The sequence below is a fragment of the Sceloporus undulatus genome, chromosome 1 (genome assembly GCF_019175285.1).
Source record: "Sceloporus undulatus isolate JIND9_A2432 ecotype Alabama chromosome 1, SceUnd_v1.1, whole genome shotgun sequence".
NCBI lineage: Eukaryota > Metazoa > Chordata > Lepidosauria > Squamata > Phrynosomatidae > Sceloporus > Sceloporus undulatus.
In genome coordinates this window covers 146,253,613-146,266,836 of record NC_056522.1, presented here as the reverse complement: position 1 = coordinate 146,266,836, position 13,224 = coordinate 146,253,613, and positions in this window count along the sequence as shown.

Here is a 13,224-nt window from a genome sequence, read left to right as displayed (position 1 = left end):
GTGGAATATCCCAGGCCTGAGACCTAGGGACAGCTCCTTATGATAGACCCTTGGGCCTATTCACACTAGACAATTGTACTGCTATTATTCCATTTTAACTGCCATGGTGCCATCCTATGAAATACTGGGAGTGGTATTCTGGGCAATCTGGCTGACAATTATAAATGTCTCTCCTTAAAATGCCAATCCCATGATTCCATAGGATGAAACTATGGCAGTTAAAGTGGAATACAGTGGTACCTCGGGATACGAAATACCCAGGTTATGAAATTTTCGGGATACGAAAAAATCCCATAGGGAATTATTGTTTCGGGTTACGAATGTTTTTTCGGGTTACGAAAAAACTTTTGGTGCTTTTTTCGGCTTTTTCGCACGGAATCGCGGCTTTTCCCCATTAGCGCCTATGGCAATTCGGCTTACGAAGGCTTTTCGGGTTACGAAAGCGGCCGCGTTACGAATTAATTTCGTAACCCGAGGCACCACTGTAATGCCACTATAATTCTGTAGTGTGAATAAGTCCCTGGTGATGTTACCAGGGTGAAGTCACAAGGGGCAGCCCCCTGGTAATGCCATTAAGCACGATCCATTATGTATTACCCACAATTTCACAAAGTGTACCATTCAAGTAAATAATACAAGTCTAACAAATTAGGAAAATATATATACACACACACACATATACTTTTCAAGGCAGTGCTCTCACCCTGAGATTCCTCTTTCTGCCCTGAGGACTGGAGGAAGAAGAGTCAGGCTCTGAGATCTGGGAAGCCTGGTGGGGAGAACAGCTAGATCTGTATGTGAATATCAGAGACCCAACTGCATTCTGCTGTTTAAACATTCATGATTCATTCTTCCTTGCAGGATCAGAGCCAGAAGCCTTGAAGTGGAACAAGCAATTACCGGAAACAGGAGTTCGGTTGCAAGTCCTTATTTGGGGTGGTTGAGCATTGATGAGAACATTTTACCTTCCCATGTAAACAGATGGATGGTGGCTACTTATTGCAACCCTGTCTGTGTGCTTTTAGGGGGAGTGTAGGATAAATAATTGGAGTTGTAATAAATGACAGCAGCTGGTAGGTCAGTGGATCAGTGAATGCACTCCAAGGTTTCAACTTTAAAAGAGCTGTCCAACTATTGAAGGGTAAAAGTTCATCCCCATGGATAGTTCCTTGGATAAAACCTCCGAGTGCATTACCTGCTCATCCAGAGGTGAGCGAATCTGCCCATCCAGATGTTTTGGTCTTCAATTGACAACAGTCTGTCAGCATGGCTGGTGGCAAGAGATTGAGCAATTTAAAACATCTGGATCACTGAAGGGTCTCATTCTGCAAGGAAGGAGAGAAAACATCTTTCAGATACAAAAAAGTATCACTACTGAGTGTACATTCACTCCAGCTTTTTATAGTTTATACTTTAAAAATAACTATATTATATTCTATATATATATATACATGAGCTGTTGCTTTCCAGTATACTGTATTTTTGTTACTGGAAAGCCAACCTACAGTATTTTCTCTATCTTATTGATTAGCCTGCCTTCTGTCAATAAAATTAGGAGACAGACTCATTCACCTTGACTGGACTCTTCATCTTCAACTTCTTGGCAGATAACAGTTCCTGTTTCTTTCACTGCTGTACGAATGATATTTGCTTTTGGGTCAACAAATCAGGAAGTCTGATGAGTGCTATTTTTACGCACTTCTGCTCCTCGTTTCCTTTTGCCAGACTCTGGCAGCAACTCCTGCCACAGTGGATAGCAGGGTCAATTGGTTTTGTCTGCTGCTCTGTTTGTCACTCCCATGTTTGACCAGCAAGAGAACAATGACTACTTAGCCTGAAGGCAACACTATTGATTACACCCAGTGCTCAACAATACTGTATTTGAACAACTGGAGGGCAATTTTTTTCCCCAGAGAATTGTATTGTTCCAGGGCTGTGCAAGGGAAAAAAATCATGTTATTATTCCATTCATGTTCATTATTAAAAACTCCATGTTTTTTGCACAAAATATATGATGCAAGCTTTAGACACTCCATTGGCTTCTTCATCTGGTAAAGGTGTTAAAAATCAAACAGGTAAAAGCAAAAGGAAAAGAAAAGAAAGACGATGCTGGAGTCATTTTGTTATTGTGTGCCTTCAAGTTGTTTCCAACTTATGGCGACCCTAAGGCAAAGCTATCATGGGATTTTCCTGGCAAGATTTCAGAAGAGGTTTGCCACTGCCTTCCTGTGAGGCTGAGAGCATGTGACTTGACCATGGTCACTCACTGGGTTTCATGGCAAAAAATGTTCTCCAGAGTCATAGTCCAATGCTCATACCAGAAGAATAAACCTCCTTTGAGATCCAGGTTGACAAGATATCTTTTTGTCTTGCTAACGGAGTTTACATTTCATTTCCTGTTTACATTTACAGCACTTTGTCTCCCAGAGCTGAAATGGCCAAGGAGGAGTAATGGCCTCTGCCTACATGACTATCCCTCCAAACCATCTTAAGTGAGAACAACTATAACAACATCTTGACAAAATGTAGGCCTTTGACTCCAACATCATTCTTTTTTCCTTTCTCCTGTTTGATTTATAATATCTTCAAAATACAATTCAAAAAGGATGTTGAGGAACTGGAGTGTGTCCAAAGGAGGGCGACTAAAATGGTGAAGGGCCTGGAAACCATGCCCTATGAGAAATGCCTTAGGGAGCTGGGAATGTTTAGTCTGGAGAAGAGAAGGTTAAGAGGTAATATGATAGCCCTGTTTAAATACGATTTATGAGTAACATTAGTGCAAAAAAGCATTGCTAAAGATTCTGTATAGTGTGAAACGGGAGGGTCAATGGGGGTGTGTGACACCATGAGTTACCACACCGGGTGACACCAACCCTAAGGATGTCACTGCTGGTTAGTACTTGGATGATACAAATACCAGGTGCTGTAAGCTATACTTTAGAAGAAGGAACTGGCAAAACCACCTCTGAGTTTTCCTTGCCTAAGAGAACTCTATGAAATTCATGGGGTTGTCATAAGTCAACAGGTGACTTGATCACTTAAGGTTCACTTGAAGCATTTTGAACACTTCAAAGAACTGAGCGTGTGCAGAGTAGCGATTGAACTAGTACCAAATGTCTCCACCAAATGAAGTTGGTACGTGACTTTCAGACAGGTAAGGAGACCTAGTTGTCTCAGAGAGGTGGCAGAAAGATGTTGTAGTGGTGGGCTACACAAATGCCTTGTGTGCTTTGAGCTAACCCATTGTCTTGAAGGATGCCACTCCATTTCCAGAGCAAAGAAAAATTTGTCTGCAAGTCCGGTCAGCTTTTGTAAATGGAAGGGGCCAGGGGAGGGATGCATCTTGTCCCTCGACACAGGCAGTCAAATGTCTCAGGACCGCCCTGTTAGTTTAACAGTTGCTGGGTGACTGCAATGTTTTCTATTAAATGTACTAATGGTCACTTAGTGTGAGTTTTCTGAATGTTCACATCTCTTTTGGCCTGCTGCCAATATTTCCACATGGAAAACAACCATGAATGTTATTAGCATGGGATTTCACGCAACTAAATAAAGAACTCTTCTCAACACAAAGGGCTTCCTTTCAGTCAAAGTTTAACTCCGAAGCAGTTAACAGTTGCTTAATTTAAAAATGTGGCAAGATGCCTAATATTTTCTATTTTAAGCCGTCTATATATAATACAGTGACTCTCAAGGACATTTAGTGACTGTGAATGAACAGCTGACTACAAAACTTCAACATATAACCATACAGGATGGTTTTGTTTTGTTTCTGCAAGATTATGTTCACTGCTAGTATTAATGTCTTACTACTGAGAGAGTTTACTAGAACAGGAAACATAGCATATTAGTGTGTATGTGTATGTGTGAAATAATAACAGTTGTTGATGGACTGATGTTAAAGCTTTTCTAATCTTAGTGCTCTGAGGACATGAACACCAGACTATACACCAGACTATAAAAGTCCTTGTGATGAAGGTGAAAGGATAACATTCAGAAAACATTTTCTTTGTAAAGACTACTTGCCTCCTGCACCCACTGTGCCTATGTGCTTCCATCAGTTGGCACATATGGAACATGGTGAAGATTATTTTAAACAAATACTAACTACTGTGCTATGCAAACCTTAGCAGTAATGTGATCTGAAGGAAAGAGGAGAAAACATAAATGTCTCATCACATTACCTTACAATCACAGATATGGTGTAACCTCAACTTATCTTGTCTCACAGTTGAGATTCTGAAGCCACATGTGTAAAGAGAGAAGCTACAAATCTTTTGGAATATCATTGTCTTGACAACACAGTGTCTTGAGACTATGTGCATCTAAGGAGCACTGTTATTTGTAACATCTTCACTGTAGTGACAGACAAGAATAACATGGCTGAATGGATGGATAGCTATTGATATTTAGTTTTGTAGCATTTGAAGCATCTTGTACATTTTTGAACTGCTGCCAATAAAATGGGGTGACCATCAATTTGATACGGTTGTAAGATAATAGATAATAGAACACTATTGTCCTGCTATAAAAGTGATTATAGAAAAAGCCTGTGGATTCCTAGATATAAGAAAATGTATTAGGGTAAGAATGAACTCTCGATTTATCAGAGCTCTCTGGCAAAGAAGGCTAAATGTCTCACAAAACTACATTTCACAGACTTCCATAGCATTGTGCCATGGCAGTTAAAGTGATGTCAAACTAGATTATTTCTGCAGTGTGGATGCAGTCTGTGTAATTCAGGGGTAGGCAACCTTTTTGAGGCAGGGGCCGGGTTGTTGTCCCTCAGACAGCTGGGGGGGCCGAAGCCGAGGGGTGGAGCTTCCACCCTCCGGGGCCGGGGCCACGTGCCGGGGGTGGAGCTTCCACCCACCAGGGGCGGTGCCGCATGCTGGGGGCGGAGCTTCCACCCTCCAGGGGCCAGGCCTTCTCCTCTTTGCTGGCCCCTGACGGGGCCCCAGGCCCCATCAGAGGCTGGCAAAAAAGTCCTAGAGGCCGCCGCTGGAGCCCTTTTGCAGGGCCCCAGCAGCCACAATTGGCCTCCTAGAGGCCCGCTGCCACCGCCGGAGCCCTGTTGGAGGGCTCCAGGGGCCGCAATGGGCCTCCTAGAGGCCCGCCGCCATTTTGAGAGGCAAAATGGTGGCGAAGTCTCGCACAAACTTTCCCGTCTTGTGAGACTTCGCCGCCATTTTGAGAGGCAAAATGGTGCCCGGAGCAGCGGCAATCAGCGGCAAGAGTGCCCAGGGGCCGGCCGAAAGGCCTCTGCGGGCCGCATCCGGCCCATGGGCCGGAGGTTGCCGACCCCTGGTGTAATCAATAAGCCTAAGTGAGGCACAACATCTAAAAACTCAAACAGACAGAAAATGATAGACCTATAATACTCCCACCTGTATCCATTTCAATATATCATCCCCAAACAGCTGTCATATTCATTTCCATGTTTTATTTTGAAATATCTGAAAGAATTTTTTTTCAGTGACATCAGTTCTAGGAACTGACAATGTATAATTTCTCTCATGGCTACTACTATACTTTTTTAGGCCATGATGCTATTGGGCTCCTTTCAATTCTTAGTGTATTCAGTGCACCTGGATATGATTCACAAAGGGAACAGGAAGTGTAGGCAATGCAATGTACTTTTCCATGGTGAGAAAATTATTTAGCATCCTTGTCTATGGAGCTGATTATGAGAGTGATTATTGCATTATGAAGGGGGGAGGGTAACACGACCTCTTGGAATAATAATGAAGGAAAGAGAAAAGGCTTGGGTTCAGGATCTATGTACCTAATTTAAATTCATGTTAATTAGTCCTTACATCCGCCCACATCAAGAAGAGTGACCAATATTTAAGAGCAGTGGGGGCACCATCTGTTCTGAATTTATTCTCCAACTGGATGGGTGTGTTAACATCTATACATCTCCTGAGTTACAAACCAGGGGGGTGAACAGCAAGAATGTCTTCTCTTTAACATATGGCATTTGTTTTCATAATAATCGGAAGGCCAAACTTAGATTATATTAAATTCATCTTCACTCCTCTCTGTATTTGTTTGTAACAGGAGCTGCAAGGAGGCCCTGATCTGGATCAGGACTGTGGTGTGAATGGGAATGGTTAAACCCTTTCCATTCACACTGTGGTTACAATGGGGCTTGACAGACCGGCTGAAAATGGTGGACTGGAGGCTCCCATTTTAACTCCGGAGGGATGCCGCAGCAGCCAAACCGTGTGGTGTCCCTCTGGAATACAAAGAACCTGCAAAAAGCAGGTTCTTTCTAAGGTACCTGGCACATGTCACAAGTGCGCCATTGGTGCACCAGTGACATAAGTGACGTGCAGCAACGTCTACACTGCATGTCGCTTATATCAAGATGGTGGCCCCCGTATGGACGGGAGGACACCATTAGGCCGCTGCCATGATGTGCTAGGGTTCCGGAGTGTGTGGTTGCTGTGTGCTCCGGAACCCTTGTATCAGCGGCAGCATGCTGCTTTTGGCCCATCTGTCTTGGGCCAATATATATTGGGGATACTCTGAAGGGCCCTTCTTGAGATGGTTAGAATGGCCCCCTCCTTGTACTGCTTTCCTCAAAGGGCTTTTGAGAACTGGATGTTTTTAAAGAAAAGGCTTCTAATAGATTGCTGTCTTATTTTAACTCTCTTGTTCATTGTTTTTTAATGTTGTTGGCTATTTAATTAAATTTCAAGGTTAAATATTTCTGTATTTTAGATATATTGCATTTGTTTTAATTGGTATACCTGCTTGAGTCTTGGTATTTTGCAGGTGGAATGATGATATAATTATTTTTATTGTATTTTATTGATGTGTCTGAATGTATTTTACTGGGTTGTGATTTCACCTCGATCCATTCGGGAGAGGCAGGAAAATATTATTATTATTATTATTATTATTATTACAACAACAACGATGACAATTGTTTTCCCACTTTCCCCCCAAAATTGGGACACAAAGCACCTTATAAATTAAAAGAACAAGACAATTGAAAACATAGTGAGCTAAAGGTAAGAAACATAGATAAGGTAAGGATATAAATAAAAGTAAGGAAAAGGAGAAGGTGTCACAGACTAATTGCTACTTTTCCAAAACATGGGGAAAGGGAAATCCTTTGCAACAGAGCCTGAACTTTAAGGCACCACTGGGAAACTTCAGCTCTCAAAGGGCAAAGGCAAATGAAAGCTACCTTGGGTGGCAGCTACCTGAGTTACCCTCCAGCATTTCACAAGTGAAAACTGGGGTATATCTGGCCAAGCAAGATCAGAGCATGGTCAAGATGGCAAAAGTTATTCATGACACAGAACACATAAACTAGGAGAGGATGCAGCAGTTTGCTTTTGCCTGAAACTACAGGGAAGGGCAAGATTCCACCTCTCCCCTTTGTATAGTTTGTACTTTGAAGTTAGCTTGCAGCAACTCAAGTGAGCTGAAGAGGAGAAAACAGGGGAGGAGAGAGAAACTGGGACATTTTAAAATCAGCTGAAAAAGTGGAACAACTAAGCTTTAACTGGGATAGTTGGTTAAAGCAGTTTCTGAAGGCCAGGAGTAGCAATTCTTGAACACACTACCCAGGCCTCACCTTACAATACCTCACGTAAGTCAGGAGCTGCTAGGAGTTGTGTATGTACTCTGTGCCATTTGATTGCCTAAGCAAGCCATCACTGAAGGCATCTCTGCCTTGCTCAGAAGGAAAGAAATAACATTTATCCTCTCACAAAATTATCCTGTAATCCTGGCAAAGAGCAAAATGTACTCAGACTCCCTCCACCCAAAGCAACTTGTAATTTTTTTTTAAAAAAAATCTATGTTGCTTAAATTATGTACTGAGTCATAATGTACAAATGGTCTGGTAGTAACCATAGTGACTTGGAAATAGGTTCCATTGTGTTAAGTAAGACTTACTTTCAAGCAGTCATAGTTAAGATGGGAACCTTTGACAGATAGAAGTTGGCTCTGGATGGGATGAATAAATAAAGTCAATCAGCTGAAGCTTTTACACAGCAACTAGTCAATTTCACCTAATGCGTTCTGCCTAATATTATTTGCAATTGATGTAAAGGAACTCTGTGGAAACAAGAAGAAAGGCCCATTGTATCAGTTGCAAAGAGGAAAGAGTAAAAACCTGTTGTTGTGAGCCTTCAAGTCGTTTCTGACATAGGACAAACCTGCCATGGGGTTTTCTTGGCAAGATTTGTTCAGGGGAGGTTTGCCACTGCCTTCCCCTGAGGCTGAGAGAGTGTGACTTGAAACACAAGGTCACCCAATGGGTTTCATGGCTGAGCTGGGACTTGAACCCTGGCCTCCAGAGTCATAGTCCAACACTCAGACCATGATGTTACTCCTGCTCTCAATAAAACCTACTCAGGTCTAATCTGCAATGCAGAATTAATGCAGTTTGACACTGCTTTAACTGCTAAGTCTCAATGCTATGGGATTTTGGGATTTGTAGTTTCGTCTGATATTTAGCCTTCTCTGTCAGAGAGCTCTGGTGCCACAACAAACTACAAATCCCATTATTCCATAGGACGGAGCCATAATAGTTAAAGTGGTGTCAAACTATTAATTCTGCGGTGCAGATTACACCTCAGTGCTAGGGAATCCTGGAAATGTCTCACAAAACTACAGTTCATGGAATTCCCTTGCATTGAGCCAGGGCAGTTAAAGCAGTCACAAACTGGATTCTTTCTGCAGTGTGTTTTGGACCTCAGTTTCCAAGAACAATTCTAAGAGCTGGTTATGACCTATACAGCCCTATCTGATCCAGGCTGTTTGAAGGACTTTATTGTCCTATATAAGGTTGCATGGGCTTTGAGTTCTTTAAGAGAGAGAGAGAGCCTTCCCTCAATCACACCATCCTCAGCAGCAAATCTAGAAGAAATCTGGGGAATGGCTTTTTCAGTGACTGACTACTCCCACGTTCTTGAACTCCTCAATAAGCAAGGCTAAGCTGGTTGTTTCCCTGTTGCCCTTCCACCAGCAAGCAAAGTCCTTTTTAGAGAAAGCAAAATAAAACTAAAGAATGGTTTTGGCAACTGCCCAAATACTGAAGAAGGGGCTTCTGACTGTGTTGATGCGTTATTTTTCCTTAATGGTTGCTCTTTTAACTTTTTAAAATCGTATTTGCTATTATATTTGACTTTGCATGTTATCTTCTTGTTAGACTCCAGGAGCAAAGTTTCGGAGAGGGAGGCAAGATATAAATCAAAGCAATCCAAACAGATCAATAAATTCAATTCATCAGGTGGAATGAAACTGTGGTATTCATCAACAAATTCTTTCTCCTCAGGCTGCTTTCCAACCATCGCCAGCCAGGTCTAGTTTTGGAAACTGGCTGTGGAAAATCCTTTGAAAAGTGATCAGATCGGGGCATTAGCAGGTGAGGAATGGCATGTGGGAGGAGAATGGGTAAGAGGTCATTTTACCCAGCCGACTTGCAATGAAAAAGTAGGCTCAACCTTTTAAAAATGTCTCATCTTCAAAACATGTCAAATCCAGGTGGCGAATGTGCAGCCCTCCATGTAATGCTAGACTGGAACTCCCATCAGTTCTAGACCTCTCCCAGTTATAGATCCCCCCATTTGATGAAAAAGAGAACAACATGACATTTTCCCTATCTTCCATTCTCCGTTATGCCCTATTATTAGAGTATGAAAAGGATATCAAACAAAGAAATAACAAGACCTTGCATAACAATGAGTTTGGCACAGAACTCTAACCTATGACCAGAACATGAGATGGCTTTAACACCAGGCGCAACCAGACAAAACAAAATGAAGGTTACCAGTGCTTTGAAGAAACTGCCAGAGATGATTTGTACTTTTTGTATTAGAATAGACAATTGAACCTATAATCTTCTGGGGGGGGGGGCTTTAGCACATATAATATAGTTTTTAATAAACATGATCATTTCATCAATAATTTGATATGTCATCCAATGTTTTAAAATGACCCCAAACTGTCCTGAATTTTCAGTTCTACTAAAGACCTTCTATTCCATGACAACAGCTCCAAGAAATTTATCACACGAGGCTTTCAATCTGTTGTTAATAGCAGCTTTGGCAATACTTATTGCACAATATCGTGGCTGTTTTGTTCTTGCATTTCTATTAGAGGGTCACTTTTCATTGACAGGGAGCACCTATCAATAATCTCCCAAACAAGACCTAAAGTGTGATAATTTTCTTATGTGGCAGTTCTGGTATTGGGCAGTCATGTGGCGTCAGTGTCTCCTCCTCCCTCCCTATTCCAGAGTAGGCTGTTATTATTTTTTAAACATTCATTTCTTTTCTCCTCACCCCTCCACTCTGTCAAAGAAGAAATGCGAGTCTCTCCTCATGAGGATAATGTAATTTCTTATTGGGCAGGCAGGGGTGGGGTAGAGAAGCCAGCTCCCCCCAAGAAAGCATGATGCCAGAATTGGGTTACAAATACAAATACAAAAATTAAAAAGTCATGCTCAATAAGGCATAGCCAAGGAGGAATGAGGAAGAAAGTGTAGGGACGCTCAATGGTTCAGGAAGCTCCATCACACTGTTGAAGCGAGGTGTAATAATAAAAACTCCCAAACTGGTATGATTTTGTTCTAAGAGTGGGATTGCAGCAAAACCAATGCAAGACCGAGGCTCCTGTGATATAGTCCCAAGCTAAGGGACATCTCATCTGCTTCCTGATCTTACACAACACACTCATAAGAAATGAGTAAGTGTATGGATCCAATATCCTTTCTAACAAAATATGTTTCCATTTAGGGAAATAATCCTCAGGAGTTGATCAATAAAAGTCCTAATAATTTTAAGTAAAGAACATGTTTTGTATATTAAATGCACACTCCTTTACTTTAATAATCAGGATGTTTTTGAAACGGCAGCACATTATTACAGGGCCACCTAAGTAGCAAAGCACATTAACTCTTACTCTGAATCTCAGAGTAAGGCCACCCCTGAATATCAAGCCTCTGCAACATTAATCTGGACAAGACTTGCAAGTAAGGCTTCAGGTATTTTCCTCATTTTATTCTTCATGTTGTTTAAATTCCTGGAAAGGATTATTAGCACAAATGGAAAATCCTGCCTCAGTTTCCCCAGGAAAATGACTCCTGCAAATGATAAGAAATTCTACATAATTTCTCAGGAACAATATAACATAAAGAAATTGCTTCCTGGGAGAGAAGAGACAAATGAATTGTAATAAAAATATACAGTGGTGGCAAGTCAACAGGTTTTCCATGGTTTTCCTTCCCCTGCAGGGTTCTTGTGCATTTGAAACCTGTGTGCAAGGCAGATGCAGCTTTCCTCTGCTAGAGAAGCAATGGTGAGTAGGGTGGGAAGAGATCACTTGTTCATTTCTGTTCATTGAATCCCTAGTGTGAAAAACAAGCCCATTCGATGGGAGAGGCTGGTGGCCAAACACCTTCTAAGGTAAAGAGAAGACAGTGGAGGCTGCCATGGACTCCATCCAGTTACACATTTCCAGGAAAGAGGAGGATTGAGTAGGTTAACCAAGCTCCAAAGATTCCAAAAGTTGGTAAGCCACCAGCAGCTTCCCCTTGTATGGATGGCAATACAATGGTAGTATACAGTGGTAGTAACTCTATGAACAACACTGGGCAACCACTGTTTTGATTTCTACAGCGTCACTCATGTTCTTCCTTTTGCTGGAGCAATGAGAGATGATCCTATCTTTCTCCCAAGGCCTCTCTGGACATGTAAGAGAACTCAAGGGAGGAAAGGGAACTGGTGGTGATAATCACTGTCTAGTAAGCTAGAAAGATGCACTGTGGTGTAAAGGTCTGGGTGCAGGACTGTGGAAGGCCAGGGTTTGAATCCCTACTCAGCCACAGAAACCCTTGGGGTCACCTTGGAGAAGTCAAGTTCTCTCAGCCTAAGAAGAAAGCAATGGCAAACCTCTTCTGAACATCTTCATGCATCTAGTAAACTTTTCATTAATACGGAAAAAAGCTATGTGTTGTTACTCGTGCTTGTTTCCACATTCGCAGGGGTCCTGTGCCCAAGAGTACTGTACCTTTACTCTATGGCCAAAACTGCTTCCCCCCCCCCAAATATTCACAAGACTGAGACAAAGCAGCCATGTTCCAATGTGGAAAAACATTGCCATGAACTGTTGTCATGCAAAGTGTTTTTGCCTGGGAGAACCATCAGAACTCATCAGCTTTACAAAAGACCTATTCCTGTAACTGTGGGGTGTAGGGTGACCAGAAGTCCTCCTTTTCCAGGACGCGTCCTCCATTTCGGGCTTCCAAAATTCCAAAACGTCCTCCATTTTGAGCATGGCTGAGAAGCATGGATTTCCATGCTAGTTTTTAGCTTTTGCGTTGTAATGACCTCCACTTTTCTTGAGTGCCCTACATTTTGTGGTGCCTTGCTTTCCTTTGTGGTTATATCTGGCCCAGAGTGACCAGAGTCCTCTTTTACCAAGATATGTCCTCCATTTCACTATTCGGTCCAGGAGTGATTCCAAAACGTCCTCCATTTTGAGAATGGCTAAGCAGCACTGGTTTCTATGCGCGTTTCCAGCTTTTATTTTGTAACGTCCTACATGGGCGTTTTTTTTTTGGCTGGACATGTCCTCCTTTTTCCAGACCGTGTCCTCCACTCCAGCCTTCTCTCCATTGGGATTCCATTGGAGGGGATTCCAAAATGTCTTCCATTTTGAGCATGGCTAAAAACCATGGATTTACATCGATATTACTGTGAATGTCTGACATTTTTTTCCATGAATGTCCTACATTTTGTGACGCCTTGTCCTCCTTTGCGGTGAGGACATCCGCCCAACCTGAAGGATGAAGATGATGTATAATAATAATAATAATGGATATTCTTATTAATAAAACCCCTGTGAAAGCCACCCTCCTTGGCTCTGAAGTCTCCAGAGGAGGAGGTCCTCACCGCCAAGGAGGACACGCCACCCCAAAATGTAGGACACTCATTAAAAATGGAGGACACAACCCAATGTTGTGATATAAACGCATCCTTTTTAGACATGCTCAAAATGGAGGACCTTTTTGAAGGAAAAAACCCTCCCCGGACATGAGGCTGGGGAAATGGAGGACGCGTCCGGGAAAATGAGGACTGCTCTCAGCAGCGCCTCGCCCTAGAGAAGGGTGAGAATGTTCCGGGTGGGTGTGCGCATGCGCGCGAGAGAAAAGGAACGGCTGGGCGGGGATGAAAGGAGGGGGAAAAGCGGGAGGGGGGC